A 26,441-nucleotide genomic window follows, 5' to 3' on the forward strand; every position below is an offset into this window, starting at 1 on the left:
CTCTGAGAAACAAGAACACCCAGCCCCGCACCGTGTCTTTTGAGAGGGATTGTTCACCTCCAAATGTTTTGTTGGCAGGCAGGGAAGCAGCCTCAGTGCAGCATGGTGATTATGCTGGGTCTAATCCCAAGATTATCATCATAATGAAATCTCTGCTGGGATTGTGAGCAATTTGTGCTCTTTCCATCTCTCCGTATCAGAGGCTCATGCACAGTATTTCTGGACTAATGCAAACTCATACTGGGCTGCTGTGCTTCCCCAGTTTCTGAGATGAGAAGAATCCCCAAACTGGTTCATTTTAAGGCAATTCCATGGAAACTCAAGGGTAGAATCTAGCATATGAAACTACATTGCGCCTACATGGAAAAATAGCCGGACAGCATTGAGAATTGGTTCAGTGATTAGAAGTTCTTATTTAAAATCCTGTCTGGCTCATAGTGAAAATGGGCCAAATGCTCCCCCCCACTACACCAGGCAGTCTCACGGTGACCACCGTTTTGTCTGTTCTTGAAATAGTCTTGAGTAAAAGCTGAAGCAATAGGGAACTCTCCAGTGCAGCAGTAACCCCTGCTGCCTACATCGCGTGTGTAACTGTTCATTGTTGTACCACTCACTTCTGTGTCGCAGGGAAAGTACTGCAATAAGATAACACATTGGCATGCAGATTTATCCCTATGCCACATGAATCTCCTTTCATTCTTACTGAATCTATTATGTATTTAATAATTTACCTATTTTTCATAACAATGAACACATTGTGTAATAGAGTTAATTTCACAGCCTTTCTATTAAATTTTAATTATACTTTAGAAATGAGCATTTTTGCAACATATGTAATTTCAGCACCCCATAAAAACTATTAAGAGAACAGAACAAATTAATGGTGCTTACTCATAACTGGTCTTGTCAAAACCCATTGTTAGAATAACAATGATCATAATAATGCATTGCAATGAGGCCTGAGTATCAGTGCTCTGTGCACAATTTAGATTTGTCAGGAAGGGGAATTATTCAGCAGATCCCAGGCAGATCTTGTGGTCTTGCTTGGAGTTAAGTTTAATTTACCAAAATAAATGTGAAGCTATTTGCACAGAAAGGTTGTAGATAAACCTCATGAGCAGTTTTGAATCCAAACCACTAATTTAAAAAGAAAAAATATCAAACAATAACTATCCAAGGAGGCAGAATACATTTCTGTTTCTTTCAAGAGAGCTCATTGCTAACTCATACACCTTACTAGGAAAGTGAATTTGGGAATCAATGTAAAAATTTCAGCCGATCTCTGCAATCAGTAAAGCATGTATCTCCTCTTAATGTGATTGTCTCCGAAGAATTGCAAAGCTTATTGTCCCAACATAACACACTTGCTTAGTGTGTGCCTAGCGGCTGGTCCACTTAGAGGAGATCAGCCTTCTACAGCTGCTGAGTAACTGAATTACTCCACTAGCTAGTGCTAGAGGTGTGGTTCAGTGTCAACTCACCACCATAAAGTATGGTCTGTTTCCCATTTCGAGCCCAAGGATTTGTAATTTAGCACACAGGTTAGCTCTTCAGTATTGAGAGAACTCGCGGTTCTGATGCAGCCTCCTTTATGCCCACAGTGCTTCATACTCAGTGTGATAAACAAAAACTCCAGAGCCAAGCTTATGTTCCCCGAATCACACTACTTCACACTCCTTGCACCACTGTGCACACAATCCACATTCTTCTTGCTGACCAGGCTCCACTCATTCAAAAGGGACACAGCACCACAGATCCATTAAAATCCTTGAATTTTTCTGGCAGGCTGATAAGCCACGCTGCTTCTCTTTCTTTCTTGTAAGGGATATGAAAGGTCACATGAACCTTTTCTACTCTGGAAAATAATTGTGTTGCACAAGGCAGTTTTCTTTTTATACTTTCTGTACAAGTAATTGTGTTACAGCTGAATATTTCATATAGTAACTAATCTCTGGAAAGCTTGTGGCATTTTGCAAGCAGCAGCTATTTTATTGTAAGGAATAGGTATATGCTTCCACAGTAGACCCAAAAAAGAAAGGAAAGGCTGTTGACTGGATAAACATCAGGTAGTTTGAAATAGTTTCTTTAACCCTAGAAACTATTTTGATGTAGGAGATGGGTTTCATTTAATCTCTGAACATCTCCTCTGCTATTTTATATACAGGAGACTTGGATACTGCTTAAATGTTTTGTCCTGTGCACCTTTTAATATTTCCCATGTAAATAATTCTCATCTTAATTTTTGATGATGTGAAAGCGCAAATCAGTTTATTTTACTACATAAAAAAGTATTGTGCATACTGCAGTGAATAGCTAGAGTGGAAAATTTAAAACCATGTGAGGAAAAGAGAACTTTTCCAGTACGAGTATTTACCATAAGAGGAGGACCTGTTTGAAGGCACAGTGTGAATACTGCACCCCACCTGACATATTTGGTTCATTACCAGCTAGTGTGATCCTTGTTTAACTGAAGTTGTAAAAGCCCCTGATCCAGAACAGTAGGTAACTATAAAACCCCAGTGGCTGCTGGACAGTCAAGGTAAAATAATTGCACAATCACTATGAATTCTTAGATAGCGTGTGCATGGCAGGACATTTTTGTTAGAAGTTTCGTATTGAATTTAGTATGTCTTAAGGCTCTTGGAAAACTATTATAGCAGCACCATCTATTTTTTAAAGTGCGGTTTATATTCTAAATCCCTGTCTTCAGGAGTTGTTTACCTGACCATAAAAATTCAAATGGACCTGAAACTTGCCATGCAAAATTCAGGCCTGGAAGCAATTTTCTTTTCATGAATTTTGCACAAAAAGAAGGGGAAAGAATGAGTATTTCCATGATTTAAGTTAGTGAAATGTTTACTAAGAAGGGGACAACTTACTGTTATAGATTCAAAATAGTTTTTTTCAGATTAATTTGTTAGGGTGTTTAGTCTGTTGATTGGATGTTTTGAAATAGCAGTATTAATTATAATTGAAAATAGACTACTGTGCAGGAACAATGACTCTCAAGATGTCATTTTTAGAATGCATAGCTACTAGTTTAACATCACAATAAGATTTACACAATACAATAATATTGTAATTGATGCACGTTACAAACTTCCTGAATGCACATTAACATGATGCTGTTACTGTGCTTGGTGACGCATGTGCTTGGTGACAGATATTATACCAGGCCCCCATAGAGACGTGGTTTCAGACTGGGTTTACATAACAAATGAGGGTTGCATTTAGTCCCTTATAGGTGGAGTGGAAACTCGATAGGTGGTTTCCTTGCAAGTCTTACACCAGCAGTTGCTTCGGACACCATCGGCCTTATGAATGGTGTTGGGATTTCGTACCCCAAACTGAGCTGCATCTGCCATAGGAAAAGACCATCTTAACAGACCCTTCTAGCTTCTTTGCGGCCCTGAACAATGCCGCTCCTGCAGGATCAGCAGCACAGGGTGGGGAATACGCATTGCCCTGTGGTTCTTGGGCAATGGGGAAATCTGGCAGAGACCTGACCCAAAACTAAGCGTCGTTTGGATCTAGTTTCCCCTCCTCCAAACTCTGTGCACCCTCGTGTGAGGGGGTGTTTCAAATACATGGTTATCGTTTCGGGTCATATCCTATCCTATTGCCTAGTCAGTGTTTGCACATGAGACGCTCCAAGGGAAATCTAGCTGCTGCAGGAAGTGGTTTGGGTGACTCAATATGGGAATTCTTCTCAAAGTCAATGGTGGGCCAAAGCCCCAACGTAGTGCTTGGGCATACACCTCTACCCCGATGTAGCACGGCCCTCGGGAGCCAAAAAATCTTACCGCGTTATATCGAACTTGCTTTGATCCACCGGAGTGCACAGCCCCGCCCTCCGGAGCGCTGCTTTACTGCATTATATTCGAATTCATGTTATATCGGGTCGCGTTATATCTAACTTGCTTTGATCTGCCGGAGCGCACAGCCCCGCCCCCCCCGGAGCACTGCTTTACTGTATTATATCTGAATTCGTGTTATATCAGGTCACGTTATATCGGGGTAGAGGTGTATTATCTTGTGGGAGAGCCTGTTTTTCAGGGACATCTAAAATTGAGGCCCAGATCATGTGTGGTTATTAAAACTTCCCTGACATAGTTTTGCATAAGTCGGGGTGTATTTATTCTGTGTTGTTAAACCTGGTGTTAATATGTGCATATTAGTGTCCTTGCTAAATCCAATGTGGTTAATTATATTCGGCCTAATTATATTTCCATCAGTTGCATTTTAGTGTTCACTTCTCGTCCTAAATTATCGTGTCACGTGAGCATTTGGGTTAAGTCCTAAGGCTGGCAAGTAGGTGAAATGGGCTGAGATTCCTCTGATTGCAGCGTGCTGCCCTGTGTAAGGGTAACATGCTGCTATGGAAGAGCAATGGAAATCAGAGGCGTTTTCTAAATGACAGTTTTCACCTTTTCCACTGTCTCCCAATCCTTCTCAGTTGGTGGCTAACGACCCTATTCTCAGTGATCTCCATTTACTGCTTTAAAGTATTTAAATATTTAATCTTTCTTAATGGAAAAAAGAAAAAACATCCAGTCATTTGGGCGAAGAGGCGAGAAGTACTAGCATGAGTGGAGTGCATTGGTTAGTGAGTTATTACCATGCCTGCTGACCCTAAGGTATCCTCACTTACATCTTCAAAAGAGAAATAAAAGTACAGAGAGAGCTGAATACTTGTGGGGATGCTAACGATGTAGCTGTCTTACATGGGTTGTCTTCCGGCCTCCCGACCGAAAAATCACTGCTACAATTGGCACTAATTGGCAGTCTCTGCAGAAGGGCCAGGGCCTGAATGGGCCCTGATCTGGCAGCCGCTCTTCACAAGACCTGTAGTTTAACACACAAGAACATAGCAAAGGAACTTGTTTGTAAAGTCACTTATAAGCTACTTCTTAATAAACCAGTGAGTGAATATTTAATACAACAGACCTCTGTGTCCATCGCTTTAGTTCTCAGTGTTCCTGTGGCTGATGGGCTGGTAGGCAGGTGATGTCTTGCACTCACTGTAGGGGGCTGGAATCTGTGAAGCCCTGGGCCATGTCAGCTGTGACACAGACTCGATCTGTGGTCTTGGGCCAGTCATTTAACCTCTCAGCTTCAGTTTCCCTACCTATGAAAGGTTGATGATAATTATTTAGCTATTGTACAGGTGTATTGTGATGGGTTATTTAGAGTCCAGCCCTTGGACATGCAGGTGCGATGCTCACTGGCATCAGAGGTGGGAGAATTGTGATTTTTGTATTTTCAAAGTGCTCAGAAGAGAAAATAACATTAAGTGACTTATCTGCTCTGTAGATCAGCTCAGCCCTTCACTGCACCTTGACTCAACGATGCTGGTTTTGACCTTGTTCAAAAAGGAGCTATCGCAGCCACGCACAAACACTGGGTGAACTCCTGGCCCCACTGAGGTCAACAATGAGGCTTCCTCTGAGGCGACTATTTCTCTCTGTGGAGCCTGTGGCAAGCAAGATGGCGTCCTTTTCTCCCACTAGCTCCCAGAATAGGAGCAGCGCCTTCTCTCGAGAGTTACAGGCCATATTTAGTGGAACAGAATAGAAATAAAACAGCTTAATGGGGGAGGAATTTGACTTTATGGATTCTGTTGCTATTAATGTTAAGAGTTTCAAAGTGTAAGTGGTGCTTTCCCATTACTGTAATTACCTAATGCTGATATGTTGGGTTCCTTGATTTGTTTGTAATGACAATTAAATAACTGAACAGCCCTGAATTTGCAGGTATCCTTCCGGAGCCGTGCTCTGTCTGGGATTAAAACCTTTAGGCTGTGTGGCAAATGGTCAATGTTACTGTGGTGGGTCCTATACTTCTCCTTCGTGTGTGTGTGTGGAGGGGGGGAGTCAGGGCGCCGCCCCTTGCCACTATTCTTGGACATTCTGGGCTCTGCTTTGGCCCCAGTGGGAGAAAGTGAGGAGGGGACCCAGGTCTGCTGTCCTGTTCCAGGGCCCAGCCGCTTCAGCTTTGCGGATGTTTACCCTCTTTCCCCTTGGGTAGGGTTTCCCTCAGTCCTCCGTGAGCTGCATCTGCCATAGGAAAAGACCATCTTAACAGACCCTTCTAGCTTCTTTGCGGCCCTGAACAATGCAGCTGCTGCAGGATCAGGATCAGGGTAGGATAGGGTTTCCCTCAGTCCTCCGTGCCGGGGGAGCCCCTCTGCTCTGCTCGGGCAGGGCTTCCCTTCCCCTGGTATGGTTTTATGGCTAGCAGCCACACTGCTCTGAACACTAATCAGCTCTTTCCTCCTCCATGTCTGACTGAAGCAGGGCTTTTTAATGAGGTCTTGGGCAGGGCCTTCATTGGCTCCAGTTGCTCCAATTACCCTGTAGCAAGGGACTAAGGCCTTGATCAACCTAGGGCTTAAATACTTCCCATGGGCGACTCTCCTGCTGCCCTCTGGCCCTGCTGCATGGCAGCTGGTTGAGATCCAAACAAAGTTTAATGTCCTGCTCTGGAATGTCAGGTGACCCAATGATCCACTTAAAACAGGAGCCTCAGAATATCCTCAAAGATTATGGCTGGATGCGGCACAATTACAAGAAGCCCTAACTTTTGGAAGCAGATGTGACGGTTAGTGAGGCTTCGTGCTAGTGCGTCCCTTGACTGCATACCGCAGTTTAACGCAGGAGCAGCCTGTGTTCTGGCTACAAGGGCACCAGTTGTGGAGTTGTTTTGGCAAGGTGGACACCGGACAACCAGCAAGTTTGACTGGGATCATTAGAGAGTCACAACTCACTGTCACCTTTGATCTGGGCTGCAGTTGAACTAGTGCCTAGAGGGAAATGGAACTTTCCTATGAAGTATGGCTATAGAATTACTTGTTATCTTCATTTCAGGTACAATGAAACTCATCTGAAGGGACGGAGTGCGTAACAGAAAGTGTAGCAGACTTGTACTGTGTTTAACTGGTGATCCTTTGGGATGGTCTCTTAGGTAGTTGCCTAAAAATGTACACTCTTGTGGAGGAGGTTTCTCTTTATTTATTGACTTCCTTAGGACAGTCGTTTTTTCATTGGCGGACCCTAAAAAAATTTGAATGGAGAGCGGACCCCTTTGGAAATCTTAAATATGGTCTGTGAACACCCCGGAGTCTGCAGACCACAGGCTGAAAACCACTGCCTTAGGGGATAAATTATACATTACCAAAGCAAAATAGCCAAATCTATAGGAGTTTTTAGGGCATTAAATGTGTCTGAGTTGTGGCGTGCCAAACATCCTGAGAACAGACAATTCTGAAAATGTCCTTGATTCCATTAGAGCCATATTTTAAATTTGGTAACATACCTGAAAAAATAAATCTGTGTTAGCAATAAATTAATTTTACCACTCCATGCTATTTAATATACACTGAACTATAGAAAAACTCCACTTGGAAACTGAAAAAGGATAAAGTAGTAGGGGATGAGTGTGAATTTAAGGGGAGACAGCCTTGTTGCACAATACCTACATTCCAGTATCTCACAGGAGCTCTTCAAACTAACCGGAAACACTCCTGCACCCATGAAAATAAGGGCTAGTCTACACTAGAATCTCCACAGCAGCACAGCTGTACTGATGTCACTGCGCCGCTGTAGCCCTGCTACTGCAGATGCTCTGTGCCAATGAGAGAGAGCTCTCCCGGCAGCCGCAAAATTACGCCACCTCCCTGAGCAGCCTCTTTCCTAGGTGTGGGGATATCCAGACCTGCTCAGTCAGAATGGAAGGGAATTTCTCTCCAGTAGAAAGTTCGCTATGGACTGTAGAAAAAAAGCCTATACCACTAGAGCTGGGCAAAAAGTTACGAACAAAACTTTTTTTGCAATGAAAATGCAGGTTCAGGTTGACTGAAACATTTCAGACATATGTATCGATTTGGTGTGTGGGGGGGGAAAATCCAGATTTTTTTCCCAACATTTTTAAATGAAATGTTTCCATTTTTTTGGTTTGAAATTTACTTCAGTTTTATTAAACAAAAGTTTAAAAAGCTAGAGAACGAAACCATTTAGCTTTGAGTTGAACGAGCTCCCAAGAGCACTGTTTGCTCATAAACAGCATGAGCCATTTGAGTTTCCATATATTGGAAACTGAGTTTATATTTTGTTTAAAACCTTGATTAAGATAAGATCAAGTTATCTGAAGTGACCACTTGCTCTTTACTCATGCAAAAACAATAATACTTACTAGGACACACATCTGTCATATAGACAGAATGCCCACGGGTTCACATTATTATGGGACCAACTAGCTGCTTAATTTAATAAGATCTGTAAACTACATTGCCATATTGTTTTTCATTAATCACTCTTCTCCAGGACAATGGCGTAACATCCTTGGCAGCTATTGTCAAAGTGTGTAGGGAGAAGAGGGAGTGTCAGTGGAGTTAAACTGTTAAATAAAACTGCTTGTTTAGAGGATCATCATCCATAGGAGAGGGGAAAGGATTATTTTTTCCTGAACCAAAATAAATCACTGATTCGCACAGCTCTGTATAGCACATATGTGGGGGTGATCACCATGTGACAAATCACTGAGCTATGTAATAAATTTCATTTACCAGGCACCTTTGACCCCCTCGCCTCCACTCAGCCTGTGGGATTCATTCTTCATTGAGCAGCTTCTAACAGCTGCCATTTTTAAAACAACCTTAACATATTTCCTCCTGCCTCCTCAGCAAATGTCAAATGTCACCCAACCCCTCAACAGAAATAAATAAATAAATGGTACTAATTGGAGCTGCAGGACAGGCAATATTTGCACTCTCCAAAATGTTCCTAAAACTGTGCATGTGTGCAGGGGGAGGGTTGAAAACATCTCATAGGGAGAATAGTTCCTGCGGTTGCACAGTATAAAAGTTTAATTGGCATAAGTTTGGGAGACCTGCACAATGAGTAATGTGGTCACCCCAAGCCTAGGCCAGTACAACCCTTATGCCGTACTTGCTATGCACTGCCACGTTTTCCCTCTGCAGCTTATACCATGTGGTTACTGAATCTGAAACTATTGCTGCAAAATAACCCCAGGATGCTATAGCTCAGTGTTTCTTAACCTTTTGGATTTCAAGGACCGGCTTGCTGCCTTCCTAAACTGTGTCAGGGAGATCTGAGGGATTGGCGCCAGTCCACGGACCGGCTTTTGAGAAACACTGCTGTAGAGGATAAATCTACTGCTGGCGTCTCCATACAGAGTATTTAGACAAGTGAATGAAATGGGTGGTTGATGTTACTATTTTATTTGAAAAGAGGAAACCACTCCAAGTATCAGTGCAATTGAACCAGAGTATGTAACAAAGGGGAAAGAGAGGGTGATCAATAGGTTGTGTATAGCCAGGTTTTTCGACTTTAAGTCAAAATCAATAAAGCTCTGACTAAAGCAAAAATTTGACAATAAGATCTTAGAAAATATACTTGCCCCAGCAGCAAATGGACAAGCTCTGCAGGGTAGAAAGCTGTTTGTAGAGTAACGTGGTGAAATTACAGGAACCACCTATCTTATTGCCCTTATATAAATCCATGGTACGCCCACATCTCGAATACTGTGTACAGATGTGGTCTCCTCCCCTCAAAAAAGATATACTGGCACTAGAAAAAGTTCAGAAAAGGGCAACTAAAATGATTAGGGGTTTGGAGAGGATCCCATATGAGGAGAGATTAAAGAGGGTAGGACTTTTCAGCTTGGAAAAGAGGAGACTAAGGGGGGATGTGATAGAAGTATTTAAAATCATGAGTGGTATGGAGAACGTGAATAAGGAAAAGTTATTTTCTTGTTCCCATAATATAAGAACTAGGGGCCATCAAATGAAATTAATGGGCAGCAGGTTTAAAACAAATAAAAGGAAGTTCTTCTTCACGCAGCGCACAGTCAACCTGTGGAACTCCTTGCCTGAGGAGGTTGTGAAGGCTAGGACTATAACAGCGTTTAAAAGAGAACTAGATGAATTCATGGAGGTTAAGTCCATTAATGGCTATTAGCCAGGATGGGTAAGGAAAGGTATCCCTAGCCTCTGTTTGTCAGAGGGTGGAGACGGATGGCAGGAGAGAGATCACTTGATCATTGCCTGTTAGGTTCACTCTCTCTGGGGCACCTGGCATTGGCCACTGTTGGCAGACAGGATACTGGGCTGGATGGATCTTTGGTCTGACCCAGTACGGCCATTCCTTTGTTCTGACCTATGCTCTGTGAGCGTCAGGCTTCAGCAGGCACCATGTATATAACGATATCTATAATAGCACGTCAAAGTTACAGCTGGAAATGTGGAAGACGACACAAGGAATAATGCTATAATAATGCCCCTCCCCAGCTCAGCGGGAGGCAGGTTTGTCTGGGCTAGCAGGGGGGTGCTCCAGGTACGGAGAGGCAGGGGAGAGCTCATGCCCAACGTGCTGGAGCTGAGCCCCTCCTCGTGCATCAAGGCGTATGTTGGAGTGTGCCTGGGGAGAGGTTCTCTGCCTCCTATTGAACAGGTGGGGTGGGGCTGATTGGCTCTCAAGTCCTCCCACAATTCAAAGGTTTTTCCTGGCATCTGGGAGCCATTTTGCTGTCCCACCTCCCCTCACTAGAGTTGAGCTATAGCCTGTGTTTCCAGGGCGCTGTGGGCCTGTCCGATGGCTTTCAGTTCCAAGAGCCCTGCTTGAATTCACACACTAACCCACCTTAGCTGAAGGGCAACCTAACCCAGGCAGCACCTAAGCCAAGATTTCAGACACAGCCAACCAGCCCAGAGTTTTACTGAGCCTGATGGCACATTCCCAGCACAGAAAAGTGCTCTCTTCTCCCCTCCCCCCGGGTTAGTCACTAGCACTCAGACAGACGTGCCCCAGAGATACTCACCGGCTGGCTGACCCTTAGTCTCCCAGCTGTCTTCATCTCACCAGCTACAGGTCTGGGGAGGGATAGCTCCGTGGTTTGAGCATTGGCCTGCTAAACCCAGGGTTGTAAGTTCAATCCTTGAGGGGGCCACTTAGGGATCTGGGGCAAAAATCAGTACTTGGTCCTGCTCGTGAAGGCAGGGGCTGGACTTGATGACCTTCCAGTCCTAGAAGATAGGTGTATCTCCAATTATTATATTAACATCACCAGTGGTAAACGTGAAGCTCTGAACCATCGAACGTTTCCCATTGCACTGAGTGAACCTCGCTGTGTAACTCTTCCGTTCTCCCCACTAGGCTTGTGGAGTGCTGGTGTGATATTACAGAGCTCTTTGCGTCGAACTCCACATTTCGGTGCTGTGTTTCACAATAGGGCTCTGAAGTCTCTAGACGAAATGGCTTCACTAGCAAGAATTTTCTCTCATCTTCCTTTTTCTTCTAAAGTAAAGTCATGCCAGGGTCTCGTTATGAAACTAGTGCCCTGGTTAGAAATTGGTGTTGACTATGTTGCAGGGAAATTTACCCCCCCCGCCCCTTGTTCCTATTTTGCCTGTATGCTTGTAAGTGTAACTGTGCTTTGCTGACTTCCCCTACTGTATAAACATTTTATCTCCTGCACATCGGCTTGGATGCCCATTCAAAAATAGTTAAAAAGAAAATAATAATTAAACAATGTGTTGATAGTTTGATAGCTGGGCCATAATTTCCATAAAAATAAACCTCTGAGTTTAGGCAAACAGCAGCTCGTTATTCATAAGGGCCCCATTGGGATCCTCTTACTCCACTCACACAATATAGGCACACGCGAGTAACTGCTGTTGGCTGCTCTTCAGGGCAGGGATTCTCTCTCGCTAAGTGTCTGTTCAGTGCCTGGAGTAATGAGGCCGCTAGGTGCTGCTGAGCCACAAGGGGTAAAACCAATAATAATGAAAAGAAACAGTCAAGAGGCCGTAAGAAACAAAAGAAGAAAATCCCGTGATTCTATAATTCTCTGATTCTGTTCATAGTCTGTAAGCTCCTGGGGGCAGGGGCTGTCTTTTGTTCTGGCTTTGTACAGCACCTGGCACAACGGGGGCCTGGGCCATGACTAGGGCTGCTTGGCTGTATGATCATTACAAATAATAATAAAAAGGGACCCCGAGGGAACGTCCTGGGTGTGTGACACATGAACTCTGGTAATATAATATCCTAGAACGCTTTGCCAATGTCCGTGCTCGGCCGTCTGTCTCAGAGGAGTATCTCCTCGCTTGTTAAATGAAGCACTTGAGTCAGTAACACTTGAGCCTAATTGTAAAAACCTCTTCAGTCTAGTGCAGCTTTAATTTTGAAACCCAAATTGGGACCCAAAGAATTGCCCTGTGCTTAGAAAAGGCTGTTAAATGTCTGTCAGCAGCACCAATTTGGGGTCATGCCACAGAGAGCTGTAACCCATAACCTGCAGGCTTTCAGACACGACTAGCTGTTGCACACACAATCAGATTAATGTTTCCGGAGACATGCTGAAAAATAGCCTTGGCTCCACTGAAAGGAGTAATAGCTTTCGGGAGCCTTTCATTAGGAGCCTGCGTTTGATATGGTAATCCCAGAGCACAGTTAGAACCAGCATAGTAATTTCTGCCCCTTTCCATTGGGCGAGAGGATGACTATGACGTATCCTTTCTTCCTCACCTACAGCCTCCCACCAAAAAATCATTTTGATGGATCTTCGAGAGCTGTTAATTTCTTCTTGCATCTGGTCACCCCCAATCGCTGCAGTGATTGTCTTCCCTCTCATAAGCAGAAAGTGGACTCCTTTCTACAGCTAGGAATCCTACGTCCTGAAATCATTGCGTTACCCGTTAGCTCACTGTATGTGCATCTGGCAGCAATCAATGCTTTCCATCCTCCGGTTGACTACTACTTGGTGTTCATGCATCCTATGATCAGGAGATTTCTGAAAGGCCTCGTCAAAACCTTCCCTCTTGTGTCGGTGGCAACACTTCATTGGGATCTTAACCTGGCTCTATCAGCACTTAGGAACTGGCCATTTCAGCCATTGGCCTCCTGCTTGCTTCTGCATTTATCCACAAACGTGGCCTTTCTCACAGCTATCACTTTGCTCAGAGACTAGGGGAAATTGCGGCTGTTACGGTGGAGCCTCCCTATATAGTATTTCACAAAGAGCAAATGTCCCTCAGATCAAATCCCTGATTCATCAAATTGCCTGTGAATTCCACCCAAATCAGACTGCTCATCTGCTGGGGTTCTCCCCCGAACCTCACGACTCCAGGACGACAGGGAGCTCCATGCTCGGCATGTTTGTAGAGCTATGGTTTTCTACCTATAGAGGACGAAGTCCTTTAGAAAATCCCTGAGATTATTTGTCTATTTCATCAAGCGGAGGGGGAAAACAATGTCATAGCAATGGATCTCCAGCTGCATGTGACTGTGTTGTGACCAGACACCCCTTTTCCTCAGGGTGTGAGGCCCACTTGACTGGAGCGCACGCTGCCGCTATAGCATCTCTCCAAGGTGGGTGCCTCTTGTGGAAATCAGGAGAGCGGCAACATGGAACCCACTGCAGACCTGTACCAGATACTGTGCTTTGGTCCAGGCTTCTTCAGCCAATTCTTTCTTGGGCACAGCAGTCCTTCAGTGTGTGGTGAAGCGTGGACCCTCGCGTCCCCCTCCCCCATCAGTGAGCAGTGCCTGTGAATCCCCTACAATGAATTCCCACAGGGACTGGCACTTGCAGGAGGAAGGGAAGGTTACTGGCCTTACAGTAATTGGAGTTCTTTGTGATGGGTGGTGTCTATAGGTATTCATGACCCACCCTCCTTCCCCTCTGCTCTGATCCTCTTGTGGTTTGCAGTAGAGTAGGAACTGGACAGGCAGTCAGTCCATGCCGCCCTTTATGCTCTTGGCTCAGCGTGAGGAGGCACAGGGCAGTGGCGCAGACCAACGGCTAGTGCTAATGAAGAATCTTCCAGCCTCAGGTGAGTGCAGTGCACATGCAGCCACAGTGAATCCTCAGGGACCACACACAGTGAAGAACTCCAGTTACTATAATGTAAATAACTTTCTTTCCTGCTCCCTGTTGGAATATTTAGTTGCAGAATCTAAATTACCCTGTGTTTACCTTCATTCCTTATCACTCCCCTTTCCCTTCTATTGTTTGTTACGCCCACTTCGTTGCCTCTTGTCTTAAACAAGGTGAGTTTAGCATGAGGGTGGGTTGGTCCATAGGTTATTTTGGAAATGCCTTCATGCTTTGGCTTCAACATAGGAAGAACTGTTTGTGTGCTCGATGTTATCTGTGTGTCTGGAGGCTTGATAAGAGTGCATAGTCCAGGTTTAAAAAAGGCACCGCCTCTCTCTCTGAACACCTGGGTGCAGGATAAAGGAGACGGCAGTTCAGCCGTGCTGGTGAAGTCTAATCAATCACTATTAGCTCTAGGCTCAAAAAGAGATGGTCTGAATTCCTTCTGGAAAGTCTTGCCCATAGGCGCGGGTATCTTTAGTGTGAGGGCAGCTGTGTCAGAGCCGGGAAATAAGAGGCTGTGTATATTTGTAGTCTATGTTTGTGTCTGTTATGCAGCATTCATGAGTGTGACAGGTGACTAGTGTACGATGGGGCTAGCAGATCATACAGAAAAGCACACTCTGCACCTCTACGAATATAGAGCAATACGGTGCTGGAGCAGGGCAGTTACCCCACTCCTGGATAAACGGAGTGAGAGCAGCTGAGGGAGGCTGGCTGGGTAACTGGCCACAGGTGGCCCTGATAAGAGGGCTGTGAGTACAGAGCAGAGAGAGTCTCGCTCCAGCCTTGGAGTGAGAAGGGCCTAGCTGCCTGGGAGAGACAGGGCACCTTCGACAGAGCAGTGCTGGGGAAGGGGCAGGCTGAGCGGGGAGCTCAGGCCTGGCTAGCTCCCAGGCTGAGCCCTGGCAGGAAGGCCTAAGGAGGGGCTGGGGCTAGAAAGGCAGCAGGTCCAACCCCCTTGCCAGTGATGAGTGGTTTACAGACTGCAGTCTGCCCCAGAGAAAGGGGGCTAGATGACGACTGGCAGTAGCCACTGAGGCAAGGTGGGCCTAGGGGGAGGGGAGTTCCCTGGGAGGGGAGACTCAGAGTGTGGGGGCGCTGCTGTGGGGCAGCATCCCAAGATAAGCCTGAAGAACAGTGGTGGAGATTGAGGAGGAAGCAGGTACCGGTCGGGAGATACCGGCCAGCCGGAGGCGCTCCAAGACTGGACTGAACTAATTCCCAGACTGACCAGCAGGCGGCGCTGTGGCGGTGAGCACCTGCCGTGTTACGGGTGCATTATAACTACAGCAGAAAAATGCAGCTAGTTCAGCACGTGTGTGGCGGGCCTGCTAACCAGGCAGTCGGAGAGGCTGGCCAACAGCTAACAGATTTCTTGGCTGGAAAGTGGCAAAATGTGCCAAGCATTTTTAATAATTCTATGACTTGGCAGAAATCTGGAGTAACGACCAGTGTGCAAATAGCCCAGAGAGCTGAGCCTTTCCCAGGGCCCTCTCTTTGGCAGTCCCCTCCGACGGGCTGATTCAGATCTGCGTCGGCTCTCGCAGCACCGGAACGCTGCTGGCGAACGGGGTGGCTCCCTCAGTTGGTCCCCCTGGCCTAGGGGTTCGGTTGTGCAAGCAGCCCTGCAGTATGGCACTCGGGTACCAGGTCTAGGGAAAGCAACTGGGATTTCTCATTGTTAAAACAAACAGCAGCTTCAGAGCTCGGCTTACAAAAATAAAGAGCTGGGTGTGCAGCTGTAGATGTCTGACGGACAGAGGCTCTGTGGGAGGAAAGAGAAAATTCTAGGTGCTCCTCCTTGGAACATACATCTCACTCAGTGGTTTGTTCTGTCAGCCCCGTGCCGTGGAAAGGCGAGGCTACGGCGCTGTCACCCAGCAGTGCCGGGCTGAAGGAGTAGCTAAGTGGAGGTGGCTGGCCCATGAGACGTCCAGCTGGACTTGAGAAGCTACTATGGGATATCGAAGAGTGGCTACAGAAAATGGCGTGGCTAGTTCTCCGCCTCCCCTTGCTTTCCCTGCTGTTTGTTCTCAGGTGGAGGATGTACCCGGGCTGGTGTGCGGCGGTGGCGGGTGTGTTTACACAGCACGGGGGATATTTCAGTGCATACTGCACCGTTTCTGAGGCAGGGCTAGCGGGTGCTGCTGTGTACCTGCTGTGGGACGGGGTGAGGGGTGTTGTGTGGAACCACTGGCCCTGGCTGGGAACTGGCTCGTCTCAGGAAGGCGGGAGGTTTCTGGGCTGCTGAGGGAAGGTGCTAGTTCAGGGTCTAGGTTGGAGCAAGCCTCTCTCTGCAAGAACCATTTCCCTCCTCAGCCGGTGGCCCTGCTGCCCTTTCCTGACCTCGCTTACAAGGCGGAGACGTGGCTCAGATCAGCAGGGGAAGGAGCCGGCACGGAGCCCAGACTGGCTATCCGGGGGGAGGCCGAGTCAGTGACTAGCCAGCGAGAGGACAGTGCCTTTCGGAGGGGTGGTGTGTGGATGCTACTACAGGGCTTTGGGAGCTCAGGAAAGCAGCGGGCTCTCTGTGTCTTTGGGGTGGGGGACAGGGTGACCAGATGTCCTGATTTCATAGGCAGGGGCGGCTCTAGCTTTTTTGCCACCCCAAGCACGGCAGTCAGGCAGCCTTCAGCAGCGCACCTGCGGGAGGTCCCCGGTCCCGTGGATTCGGCGGCTTGCCTGCGGGAGGTCCCCGGTCCCGCGGATTCGGCGGCTTGCCTGCGGGAGGTCCCCGGTCCCGCGGATTCGGTGTACCCACTGCCGAATTGCCGCCGAATCCGCAGGACCGGCGGACCTCCTGCAGGCGCGCCGCCGAGGGCTGCCTGACTGCTGCCCTCGCAGGGACCGGCAGGGCTCCCCCCGCGGCTTGCCGCCCCAGGCACGCGCTTGGAGCACTGGTGCCTGGAGCTGCCACTGTTCATAGGGACAGTCCTGATATTCCAGGCTTTGTCTTATTTAGGCGCCTATTACCCCCCCCACCGCCATCCCGATTTTTCACACTGGCTGTCAGGTCACCCTCGTGGGGGAAGAGAGGGAGTAAAGATGAGAAGAGGGGCAGGAGTGCTGGGCAAGGGGCGCCACGGTGCCTGGGATATGAGAGACAAGCAGTCTAGTCATGCGGGCCGGAGCAGGAGACAGCACGCCGCTCACTGATGCGCTAAGAAGGGCTCTTCGCTGGGGCTGGACCCGGGGGGGGGAAGGAGAGGAAAATTACAAACAGCCCCTAAAACCAGAGCGCTCCCCCAGGGCTCTGTGTTCGAGGATTCCCTCACAAATGTCACTTTTTGTGAACTAGTCAATGGGCCTGGTCCGGGCTCTTTGCCTAGTTGGGGTTTCTTTGAGGGGGGAGGGGTGCAGAAGCCTTCCCTCCCCCACCCACTTAGTGTAGGTCTGTGGATAACCTCCCAAATACACGGCCTCTGCTAGCGGGTGAGATGGCTGCTTCAGACCATCGTTCTAGCCCTCCCGGAGGAGGAGCTGGATAGAGAGATGTGCATGCTGTGTTGCCCTGGTAGCTGTGAAGTGCCTGGTGTGTCAGGGAGCACAGCCTGGGCATGGCCGAGGAGTTGGGATTGCTTGTAGGGTTAGCCCTCCCGCCTCCACTCGCACCCAAGGGCCCGCGGTGCGAGGGCCCTGCGAGTCCTAATATCCGCCCCGCGCTTGGCAGGAGTTCTCCAGTGCCACCCGGAAACCTGAACTAGAGTCTCTAGAAATGCGCCTGCCCAATGCGCTTGGGTTAATGAAATGAAATCCTGTTTCGGGGAGGGGGAGAGCTGGATGGAATCTGGTCAAACAGTCTCTGGTTCCGAGTGAGTTCTGCAAGTCGGGGCTGCGCGAGATGGGGCACTCGCTGATCTCGTGGATGCAGGCAGGGCAGCTGGAATGTTCCCGGAGGCCATAATCCCATTATAGAGCCAGATTGCGCAGGCTCGAGACCCTTTCCAAAAGCATCAATCAGGCTTTGGAGAAAGGTTCAATGCAGTGTGTACTAATCTAGCATAGTGCTTCTCATTGTTATTAATTGATGGCCTGTCCCTTTAACTACAGTAAGCTATGACAGCTGCTTTTATCAATCTTTCTGAGACAGTCAAAGAAAATATTTCCTGATTCAGACCAGAAGAATCATTCAGGCTCCCACAGCCCGAAGCTTATTATGGGCAAATGGGCTGAAATTCCTAAGTGGTTCACTCACCCTATATTGACACAACATTTCCCTAGAGTTTCAAGTGGTACAAGTTACTGTGGTCCCAGTTCAGCAAAGCATTTAAGCATGTGCTTTAACTTATGGTGCTGATCCCGTGTATAATACTGCTGTGACAGAGAACGGCATGCTGGACTTTGTTTTTTAATTTAGAAAAATTCCTTCTGCATAAAATATGGACATCTTTAATATATTGGCTGGTGTAAATCAGGGGAAGTCACTGGAATGATGCTGAGGACTTGGTCCATGGAATTTACACTCAGGGTTTTAAATGTTGTGCATAGAATAGACTGCCACTCAATGGAATCCTATATTTTTGTTTACATCATAAAGGCCAGATTCTGATCTCACACTGGTACAACTCCATTGACTTCTGTAGAGTTAATCTTGATTTACCGTTGTTTTAAATGATCAGAATAATGCCCTAAATGTTCAGTGAATGCACAGTCAGAGAAAACTTGAGTGTGTGGGACTCAGCTCTTTTGATATTGTGTAGTTAGAAAGTTTGGGCTCTTGGGGATCAAAACCAACAATCCTTCTCCTCCCTTTTGTAGGTTATTGATCTTTTAATTGTTATGATCTCCATTGGCTCAAGTATAAATTCTAGGTCTCACCCCTGCTCCTGGGGTATTGATTTTGATGAGACAGTTATGACCAGAGAATTTTTAAATTTTATATCCAGGACTGCTGCAAATGAAATGGCAACCATGGAGTCAGATTCACTTTTATTGAAATGCCACCAGCCAAATGTTTCCAGTCACCTCCCATATGTATGTAATTGAAATGTGGTGAGCATTTTGCCAAGTGCGTGAATCGGCAGTGACTTTTAGCCAGCCTATCCATATACAAGTTTGGTTTTTAAATTAAGATGGACTATGTAAAATGACTAACTCCTTTTTTAATAGTGACATATCGAAACCTTTCTCTTTATTGATGGTTGTCTTGGGAAATAATCAGGCTCATTTATTATTAAAGACTCCCAGCAGTGTCCAGACATGTATAAAGACAAGGGGTGGGATTTTCAAATGCACCTAAGTGACTTAGGAGCATGAAAGCTGTTCAAATCAATGGAACTTGTTGACATAAGATATTTGGGTGCATATTAAAAATTCAGCCCAAGATCCTATAAGCCAAAGAGCCTGCAACTGAAGGCCCCACTGCTGCACTGAGAACTGTGTGGGCAGACCCTGTGCCTGGATGGAGTCCCGTTGACTTCCGTTTGGCTGTGTATGGGTGTTTACACCATTCACAGTGCAGTGGCGGGCCCTAACTGGACAAGTACAAACCACGGATGGGGAAGAAAAGGATAAGCAGCATGGTGACTTAGCACACACCGTATTTCACGTGTGTTGGGGTTTTTGTGTCTTTTTGTATTTTCTTTATATTTATTTGGTGAGGAACCAGGGTCCATGGACCTTTTGGAATAGGGTGTTTTAAGGAGGGACTTGGAGGACAATAGGGATGAGTTAGTGGGTCAAGGAAGAGGAGTCTCAGGACTAAGAAGCCACCGGGAAGAAAGTACAATAATGATTAACACAGCTGTCACAGTGCAACCTTCCTTTCCAGCCAGGCCACACTGACTATTTATTATTTATTTGCAGTAGCATCCATTATATGCTAGTGGCACCTTCAAAATGCTTGAGGACAGTCCTGCTTTCAGGAGGTCACAATTCAAGGATAGACAAGTGAGCAGGGGATGGGAAGCAACCACTGGCAGTTTACATACAAGCCAATGTGATCCACTGAAAGCGGCATGACATACATGGGGACTGCCACAGACTTTGGGTGAAATCATCAGTAGAGCCAGGTTTTCCCCATGGGCAGTGTGGGAGAACGTGTGGAGGTGATTATGGGAGAAGTTGGCAGGCCAGGCTGGGATCAGTGGTAGGGTGAGAGATGGATGCTGGGGAGCAGGGCACGAGGGAGGAGTGGAGTTAAACACATCTTTGAAACGTGTGACAAGAAGCTTTAACTTGATGTGATTTGAGCCCCTTCCAGTTTGCAGGTGCAATACCTGCTTCCCCGGGGATGGGGAGATGGCTCCCAGCAGTGGCCAGGTTGCTGTTTAGCATGGAGGTTGCTAATGAGCATGCCTCGCTATTCATTTATTCCATATATCCCCCCCGCTTTCCTTTGTAGTCCTCATCATAGGTAACGTTCAGCTCAAATGTCCCCGAAGTCTGGGGGAGCTGCTGCATTGGCTGTATGAGCTGGGCCCATCCCTGCTTTTATAGCAGCAAGAGTGATGTGCTGCTGTGCAATCTGCAGAGCCGAGCCTGGCCCAGGCTACTGCTTACAGCCTTTGCTGTCAGCTCCCTCAAATGCATTGGGCGAGATCATCAGCTGGTGTAAATTGGCCGTGCTCCTCTCAGGCACTGAAGATGCTCTTAACGTCTGTTTGCGCCAGCTGGGGATCTGGCCCTCAGTCCCTGCGCTATGCTGGCATTGATGTAGGAGGCTGGACAGGTCAGTGTTCATAACGTTTCAGGCAGAACTCTAAAGTAACTCGTGTTTCCTGTTCTAATAAAACCCTGTCACATTAAAGTGACTGGCCGGATATGCCCCTGGCTCTTGTGCCATGCCTGGGCTGCCCTGTGTCTGTGGAATTAGAGTAACCCAGATAACTAGCTGGTGCATGCCCCTGGGCGGTACTAGAGTGTGTGTGACAGAGGGACCGCAGAAGATGCCATCCAGCAAGTCTGCACTCTGACACTGGGGCCGATCCTGCCCCTCCTATCCCAATGCCTGGGCACCCAACTACAGTGGGTTAATATGGAGGGGCTGGAGATGGCCAGAGATGGGGAACCTGCAGAGAGGCTCCTATTGCTTCCCTCCCTCTGAGCTCTCCCAGCCCGTTAGGTGATGCTGTACGGCTGGGATTGTGGGGTGGGGTTGGTGGATCTGCTGTTGGCCCCCCCTCCCCACAGCCGAGCAGGGGGCAGTAGCATTGCCAGCAATGGCTATTGCAGGACACTGAGGCAACAGGCTGCCTGTACAGGGTGGCCTGCCCCTGTAAGGGCCAGGGTTTCTGTTCAATTACTGGGCCCAGCTGGGGCAGGCAATCCCGGTAAGCGCCAGGAGAGCTGTAGGTGGGCCGCTGGGGCAGCCGCTGGAGTGGACAGAGGCACAGAGCGAAAGGCCTCTGGGCCCTGCAGCCGGTGCCCGGCAGGGGAATGGCTCTGGTTTGTGGTACCCTGAGTCTTTTGTTTGAATTAGTACATTGTGCTTCGAGGGAGAAGGGCCTGAAAGAGATCTGGATGCGGCATTAGCCCTCCCTGGGAAGGAGAGACAGGCCAGCAGCCTACATGTGGTGGAGAATGCAGGCAGGCAGTTGGCCCCTGGAACAGAGAGAAACTGAGGCAGCAGAAGGGTAGGCAGCGGAGGAGAAAAAGCAGTTACTGAAAAGCCTGGGGCAGATTTGGTAGCAGGTGGGGTTTGTCTGGTGTCCGCCCAACAAGAGCAGACCCAGACACTCCTCCTGCAACTCTGGGGGAAGGCACAGAAGCAGCCGGAAGCACAGCTTGCTGCTCAACAGCAGCGGCAGGAGCAGTTCCTGAAGCAAATGGGCTCCTGGGAGGCTAGCTGGTCCTGGAGAGGGTAGCTCAGGCAGGCCTGGCCCTGAGCTGGTGTCGGTGAAGTTGGGCCCATAAAATGACCCTGAGGCATTTTTCCATACGTTTGAGTGAGTGGCCAGTGCTGCTGGCTGGGGGAGTTGACGTGGGCCGCCAGGATGGCCTTGAGCAGTCTGGCTCTGAGGTAGAAGCTGCCATATTAGCCCGCGGGGGATTGACTCTGGAGGTGTTCCCGCACCGGCTCCATGTCCAGCCATTCCCACGGGGAGCAGAGCATGCCTGCATGTACTGGCCCAGATTTTGCTGGACCTTGCACTGGCTGTGAGGGAGCAACAACTGGTCTGGGGTGAAGGAAGCGAATGATGAGTAGCAGCACTTGGTGCTGGAGGATGAGATGATGGCGCTTCGCCCTGAAATCCCCCTACAGAGCTGGGCATGGTAGAGAAGGATGAGACACTGGAGACCTGGAGGGTGAGGAGCCCCCCCGAAGAGAGTGAAGACTGCCTTGGTGAGGGAATAGACTCTAGAACTTGTTCCGGTGTGGGAGCTGTGGCTTTAAGGGCCAGGGGCAGCCAGCCCTGTCCCATTATCAGAACCAGCTGGGCAGAAGGCAGGTGGTCCCTATAAAGGCTGAGACAGGGAGCTCAGCTGGAGCAGAGGTGCAGGTGGTGGTTTTTTGTTTGAACTGATAAACTCTGCCCTGAGGGAAGGGCCTGACAGAAACTTGGGCATGGGATTTTTCTTCAGCCTGCCACGTTGTGGTTTCAGGGAGGTGAGTCATCAGTGTAATTCTGTATTAACTTCTAGAAGTTGGTCTTTAAACAACATACAGAAAGGCTGCTTTCCAGTTCAGTTCTGTAGGGTTTTTCCATAAGGTTCTGGGGCATGGAAGAGAATTTTGCCTGTTGTGTGTTTTTGTTTGTTTTTTTAATTTAAATGGTGGATTTTCTTTCTCAGTTTAAAACAATGACTATATTTACATGACTTATGTCTAGTCTCTTCTAAGTCTGTCATTATTTGACTGGAAATAACTTTCCGGCAAATATCTGGGGAGGGATAGCTCAGTGGTTTGAGCATTGGCCTGCTAAACCCAGGGTTGTGAGTTCAATCCTTGAGGGGGCCATTTAGGGAACTGGGGCAAAAATCTGTCTGGGGATTGGTCCTGCTTTGAGCAGGGGGTTGGACTAGATGACCTTCTGAGGTCCCTTCCAACCCTGCTATTCGATGATGATGATGATCTCTGCCCCTTTATCCTGTACCGAAGGTGCCATCCATAAGTTCTTGCAGCAGTTTTTACCTCATGTTAACTAAATTATAGCAAACCAGTGTGAGAAACAAAGAACACAGAAGTGACATAGTAATAGCAGAGTGGTACCTCACCCTTAGAGAAACCCATTTGGATGGCAGTTGTGGTGTGTCGTAATCCTGTGTCTGTCCTGTCTCAGTCACATGCCTGGTCAAAAGATGTAGCAAACAGACACATGGGACTGAAATATGTAGGTGCCAAAGCCCCTTGAATGCCGTTTCTGTAGGACCCCATTACGGGTGACTCATTTGCTCCCATTTACTCATTACTCATTTACTCGTTAAACAGCAGAAAGATACAGGGTCGTTTTGTTTTTTACTTCCAATTACATAGCTGATCCCATCAAATCTGGTGGGGTAACCTAAAATGACATCATCTTAAATGGCACAAGACACACAGAATAAGATAAAACTAGTCTCAGTCTGGACTCTAGGACCCAGTTTCACAGTCATCGTGGGGTTATACACTGAGTGTCCAATAAAAACCACGACTCATTTCTACCCTGGTGCCTACTGCCTTCATCACTTAGTGCCTGGCACATCCACAGCTTCACTTTCCACGCTCTCAGGCTCCATCTAGACAAGCCGCAGAGTAAGCAGCACTATGGAGCGATGGTTTGTTTGCGTGGTGTTGGCTGTGTTCAAGACCATCTCATTGGTACACAGGGCCGCGGGGTGACTGTGCCTTTGAGGAGGACCCTATCTTGTGTGATACACTCCCCTTTCGGCATCTGTGCCAGTCTCTCTTGCCCGGTTTTTAAAAGCCCAGGTGTCTTAGGAGTGAGTGGAAAGGTGTTTTGAGTGACACTGTGGCCTTGTGTTCATTCCCTTTCCTTCTCCTTTGGGGGTTACCCCACTGCCGTGTTTCATCTCTTTGCAGTTCAAAATATTGTTTTTTTATTGTATTTGAATCACCTTTTTCTCCAGCTGCACAGCAGCTCATGGAGGAGAGCGGCGTTTAGTAACCAGAATGTTCGCATTGCTATAACAACAACTAAGCAGAACAATAACTCAGCATAATTTACATTGAGCTTTTCCTATACATCGTGGGGACTTGTTGGAGCTCAGGTTTACAAACGCAAGTGACCCTGATAATGATTCTACTTCAGTGTTTCATATGGTAACAGTTTCTGGTGGGACAGTCCGTTTACACTTGGCAATCAGCTCCAGTGTCTTGCAGGTAGGGAGTGTAACTTACAGACTGGTCTCATTACAACTTGCAGGGAAATTTAGGGTGTCCTTTTTTCATGTGGTCAGCATATTTTCCCTGCTCTGTCTTCCAGGGAGCTGAGACAAAACAGGTCTCCAATAGCTTACAGTGTGTGGGTGTGTTCTAGACATACGGATTGGCCTTGGTTTTATCCCTATGAAAGTAGAGACTTGTGGGGCTTAGGTGCCAGATCAGAATCTCAGAGGGTCTTTCGCCTGGCTCCTCTCCTCCCCCAGCCCCGGCAGGGCTGTGCAGCAGTTTCCCTCAGCTGCTGGATCAGGGAGTAGCTGGCAGTTCTCTTCACTACAGAACTGGGTCAGGGGTGTTCTCTGGCACTGCTGTGGTGAGCCCGTTACTGTGGCGGAGCCAGGAGGTATCTTTGTGGGGAGTGGCAGGAGGTCCCCAACGACTCTCGGCCGCCCGCCGGCGCACTGAACCTACCTCTTGTTCGGCCAGGGCCTGCGTGGGGCCGTGTGTTCAGAGCCAGGTAGGGAAGAAGCTCCAGGACCTTGGAATTGCCTCCAATGAGCAGTAGCAGAAAAGGCTCCAGAGCAAGCTCCACTGTTTAATGAATAAGAGGCTACGGACCAAATTCTCTGGTCCCGCAGGCTGCTCTGTGTTTAGGCCGTGCAAAGTGGCGTAAGCCAGCTGGGAGTTCGCAGTGGAGACTCTCCTGGTGGCATTACCCACCCACCTGCATGTTGGACAGGCTGGGCCTGGCCCCAACCCTCCACTGGCATAAGGAGCCTGTGCCAGCCACGTTTGTGTTTGACTGATGCATAAATGCCCCCACTTTCCTGGGGAGTTAATGCCAGTGGCTGATCTCCCTCACTGGTCGGTGTGCCTTTATTTCCTGCCTTGTCCCCTCCTCAGCAATTCAACCTTCAGCCCACATCTCTCACAGGGCTGGGTGGCTGCTGGCTGCGTAGCAACACAGCTGGAGGTGTCCTACCAGGGATATCCTCTTCCCCCGTCTGACCGCAGCTGGAGCTGTTCTACCAGGGACTTCCACTGCCCCCATCCCCACCACTACAGCATCCTCCAGTGATGCCTTGGCTGTGGGGAGGCAGATGGGAGCTACACAGAAAAGAAAACACAGCCAGGATTTGTTTCCCTGCCCAGGTCAGGTCCAGGGAACTGGAGGGGGTGGCGTGCATCCCACTGGCCCACTCTCTCTCCACCCCATCCCCTGGCACAGACCCCCACCCTGTGTAAATTCCAGGGGTGGGGGGGTGATTACACCCCCATATGTGAGGTGAGTGTGAGATCAGCATGTGGCTCCCCTGCCTCGCACGGTGTCTAGCTTCTGCCCAGATGTGGTGATGTGCTCACAAGAGGTTTTTGGTTAATAATGGTGATGCGTTAAGGTCGTGTCTTAAACCCACGGCCTTTACACTCTGAATACGTTTCTGAAGTAACCCCGATCCCAGCACTGTGCCCCGGGGGTCTGTGTGCCCTGCTGGGTGGTGGGCAGTATTACCTTATCTCAAGAAGTGGAAGGGGTTTCAAGGAGAAGCCAGAGAAGCTGAGACATTCTAGACTCTGGAACTGAAAGTCTTAATGTGACGGTCGCCATCTTGGCTGGCTCACTGGGGTTTGAGGCAGGGGCCTCCAGAGCGAGACGGGTGAATCTGTCCGCCTTGAGCTCAGGAGGTGAGTGTCTCTAGCCTGGGTGGTAACAGACCCATGTTTTCTGAACTGGGCACAGAGGGGCCCTGTAATAAACACTGACTGGTGGGTTGTTACAGAAACACTTTAAAGTCTGTGCTGGTTTTTCCCCAGAGTTCTCTGGATGCCGCTTTCCTCTCTGATGTTTGTGTCCCAGATAGTGGGTTATGACGAGAGCATCGGCTGAGGAGGTGGGTTCCGAAAGACTGAACTGAAATGAAAAACGATATTGTCTTGTTGGTCTCTCTCATCACAATCATTTGTTTGGGTAGGGCCAGTCCTATCCTATAGCTAGAGCACCCATTGCAACTTGCCTGTAAAGTCTCATGGTTCTGTGCCTCTGAGTCACTTCTGCACTCTCTGTGACTGGGTTTCTCTCAATCACATCGGTCACTGAACGTAGATCTTAATAGCTCTCCGCTTTGCCCACATCTGTGTGTGCCTGTCTAATTGGTTCTGTGTGGCTGTGAGGTTGCTGATGCAGATTGAAAAATCAATACTTTTTTGACATAGAGACAAGAATTTGTTGAACCACAGCACCTCAGAATGCAAATCAGCTGCTTTACCAGAAGCCAGTCTACTGATT

General features: G+C 48.1%; 1 protein-coding gene across 6 annotated transcripts in view; it reads left to right on the forward strand.

The window, feature by feature from the left end:
• Nucleotides 1-26,441, forward strand: part of HTR2C (5-hydroxytryptamine receptor 2C) — a 594,342-nt gene that overhangs the window by 251,666 nt on the left and 316,235 nt on the right. The window contains exon 1 of one of the 6 annotated variants that reach the window (XM_045029299.1): nt 22,337-22,444. The exons of 4 other annotated variants lie outside the window; for them this stretch is intronic. The gene's annotated coding sequence lies outside the window, so the exon portion shown is untranslated. Of the gene's footprint in view, nt 1-22,336; nt 22,445-25,989; nt 26,047-26,441 lie in introns of those variants that run through there. One more of the 6 variants, XM_045029301.1, reaches the window with a different exon arrangement.

The sequence above is a fragment of the Mauremys mutica genome, chromosome 9 (assembly GCF_020497125.1).
Source record: "Mauremys mutica isolate MM-2020 ecotype Southern chromosome 9, ASM2049712v1, whole genome shotgun sequence".
In the NCBI taxonomy this organism is placed as follows: Eukaryota; Metazoa; Chordata; order Testudines; family Geoemydidae; genus Mauremys; species Mauremys mutica.